We start from the raw sequence: 3,715 nt of genomic DNA, 5'->3' as shown, positions 1-3,715 counted from the left end.
TGAGGCCATGTCTGCAGGGCTACGATCGGGGGACGTGCGCGATTCACAGCTCCTGACTGAGGCCACGTCTGCAGGGCTACGATCGGGGGACGTGCGCGATTCACAGCTCCTGACTGAGGCCACGTCTGCAGGGCTACGATCGGGGGACGTGTGCGATTCACAGCTCCTGACTGAGGCCACGTCTGCAGGGCTACGATCGGGGGACGTGCGCGATTCACAGCTCCTGACTGAGGCCATGTCTGCAGGGCTACGATCGGGGGACGTGTGCGATTCACAGCTCCTGACTGAGGCCACGTCTGCAGGGCTACGATCGGGGGACGTGCGCGATTCACAGCTCCTGACTGAGGCCATGTCTGCAGGGCTACGATCGGGGGACGTGCACAATTCACAGCTCCTGACTGAGGCCACGTCTGCAGGGATACGATCGGGGGACGTGTGCGATTCACAGCTGCTGACTGAGGCTACGTCTGCAGGGCTACGATCGGGGGACGTGCACAATTCACAGCTAACTGAGGCCACGTCTGCAGGGCTACGATCGGGGGACGTGCACAATTCACAGCTCCTGACTGAGGCCACGTCTGCAGGGCTACGATCGGGGGACGTGCGCGATTCACAGCTCCTGACTGAGGCCACGTCTGCAGGGCTACGATCGGAGAACCTGTGCTATTCACAGCTCCTGACTGAGGCCACGTCTGCAGGGCTACGATCGGGGGACGTGCACAATTCACAGCTCCTGACTGAGGCCACGTCTGCAGGGCTACGATCGGGGGACGTGTGCTATTCACAGCTCCTGACTGAGGCTACGTCTGCAGGGCTACGATCGGGGGACTGCGCTATTCACAGCTCCTGACTGAGGCCACGTCTGCAGGGCTACGATCGGGGGACGTGCATAATTCACAGCTCCTGACTGAGGCCACGTCTGCAGGGCTACGATCGGGGGACGTGCGCGATTCACAGCTCCTGACTGAGGCCACGTCTGCAGGGCTACGATCGGGGGACGTGCGCGATTCACAGCTCCTGACTGAGGCCACGTCTGCAGGGCTACGATCGGAGAACCTGTGCTATTCACAGCTCCTGACTGAGGCCATGTCTGCAGGGCTACGATCGGGGGACGTGCACAATTCACAGCTCCTGACTGAGGCTACGTCTGCAGGGCTACGATCGGGGGACGTGCGCGATTCACAGCTAACTGAGGCCACGTCTGCAGGGCTACGATCGGGGGACGTGCGCGATTCACAGCTCCTGACTGAGGCCACGTCTGCAGGGCTACGATCGGGGGACGTGCACAATTCACAGCTCCTGACTGAGGCCACGTCTGCAGGGCTACGATCGGGGGACGTGCGCGATTCACAGCTCCTGACTGAGGCCACGTCTGCAGGGCTACGATAGGGGGACGTGCGCGATTCACAGCTCCTGCCTGAGGCTACGTCTGCAGGGCTACGATCGGAGGACGTGCACAATTCACAGCTCCTGACTGAGGCCACGTCTGCAGGGCTACGATCGGGGGACGTGCACAATTCACAGCTCCTGACTGAGGCCACGTCTGCAGGGCTACGATCGGGGGACGTGCACAATTCACAGCTCCTGACTGAGGCCACGTCTGCAGGGCTACGATCGGGGGACGTGCACAATTCACAGCTCCTGACTGAGGCCACGTCTGCAGGGATATGATCGGGGGACGTGCGCGATTCACAGCTCCTGACTGAGGCCACGTCTGCAGGGCTACGATCGGAGGACATACGCTATTCACAGCTCCTGAGGCCACGTCTGCAGGGATACGATCGGGGGACGTGCGCGATTCACGGCTCCTGACTGAGCCACGTCTGCAGATGTACGATCGGGGGGACGTGCGCGATTCACAGCTCCTGACTGAGGCCACGTCTGCAGGGCTACGATCGGGGGACGTGCACAATTCACAGCTCCGGACTGAGGCCACGTCTGCAGAGGTACGATCGGAGGACCTGTGCTATTCACAGCTCCTGAGGCCACGTCTGCAGGGATATGATCGGGGGACCTGCGCTAGTCACAGCTCCTGACTGAGGCCACGTCTGCAGGGGTATGATCGGGGGGACCTGTGCTATTCACAGCTCCTGACTGAGGCCACGTCTGCAGGGGTATGATCGAGGGACCTGTGCTAGTCACAGCTCCTGACTGAGGCCACGTCTGCAGGGGTACGATCAGAGGACCTGCGCTATTCACAGCTCCTGACTGAGGCCACGACTGCAGGGCTATGATCGGGGGACGTGCGCGATTCACAGCTCCTGACTGAGGCCACGTCTGCAGGAATATGATCGGGGGACCTGTGCTATTCACAGCTCCTGACTGAGGCCACTTCTGCAGGGATATGATCGGAGGACCTGCACTATTCACAGCTCCTGACTGAGGCCACGTCTGCAGGGGTATGATCGGGGGACCTGTGCTATTCACAGCTCTTGACTGAGGCCACGTCTGCAGGGGTATGATCGGGGGACCTGTGCTATTCACAGCTCCTGACTGAGGCCACGTCTGCAGGGATATGATCGGGGGACCTGCGCTAGTCACAGCTCCTGACTGAGGCCACGTCTGCAGGGGTACGATCGGGGGACCTGCGCTATTCACAGCTCCTGACTGAGGCCACGTCTGCAGGGCTACGATCGGGGGACCTGTGCTATTCACAGCTCCTGACTGAGGCCACGTCTGCAGGGGTATGATCGGGGGACCTGCGCTAGTCACAGCTCCTGATTGAGGCCACGTCTGCAAGGGTATGATCGGGGGACCTGCGCTAGTCACAGCTCCTGACTGAGGCCACGTCTGCAGGGATATGATCGGGGGACCTGTGCTATTCACAGCTCCTGACTGAGGCCACGTCTGCAGGGATATGATCGGAGGACCTGCGCTATTCACAGCTCCTGACTGAGGCCACGTCTGCAGGGCTACAATCGGGGGACGTGCTCGATTCACAGCTAACTGAGGCCACGTCTGCAGGGCTACGAACGGGGGATGTGCGCGATTCACAGCTCCTGACTGAGGCCACGTCTGCAGGGCTACGATCGGGGGACGTGCACAATTCACAGCTCCTGACTGAGGCCACGTCTGCAGGGCTACGATCGGGGGACGTGCGCGATTTACAGCTCCTGCCTGAGGCTACGTCTGCAGGGCTACGATCGGAGGACGTGCACAATTCACAGCTCCTGACTGAGGCCACGTCAGCAGGGCTACGATCGGGGGACGTGCACAATTCACAGCTCCTGACTGAGGCCACGTCTGCAGGGCTACGATCGGGGGACGTGCACAATTCACAGCTCCTGACTGAGGCCACGTCTGCACGGATATGATCGGGGGACGTGCGCGATTCACAGCTCCTGACTGAGGCCACGTCTGCAGGGCTACGATCGGAGGACATACGCGATTCACAGCTCCTGACTAAGGCCACGTCTGCAGGGGTATGATCGGAGGACCTGCGCTATTCACAGCTCCTGACTGAGGCCACGTCTGCAGGGGTACGATCGGGGGACTGCGCTATTCACAGCTCCTGAGGCCACGTCTGCAGGGATACGATCGGGGGACGTGCGCGATTCACAGCTCCTGACTGAGCCACGTCTGCAGATGTACGATCGGGGGACGTGCGCGATTCACAGCTCCTGACTGAGGCCACGTCTGCAGGGCTACGATCGGGGGACGTGCACAATTCACAGCTCCGGACTGAGGCCACGTCTGCAGGGGTACGATCGGAGGA

Source organism: Anomaloglossus baeobatrachus, chromosome 11 (genome assembly GCF_048569485.1).
Source record: "Anomaloglossus baeobatrachus isolate aAnoBae1 chromosome 11, aAnoBae1.hap1, whole genome shotgun sequence".
Taxonomy (NCBI): domain Eukaryota; kingdom Metazoa; phylum Chordata; class Amphibia; order Anura; family Aromobatidae; genus Anomaloglossus; species Anomaloglossus baeobatrachus.
The sequence above is the reverse complement of the archived record's forward strand: the minus strand, read 5'-3'. Positions refer to the sequence as shown.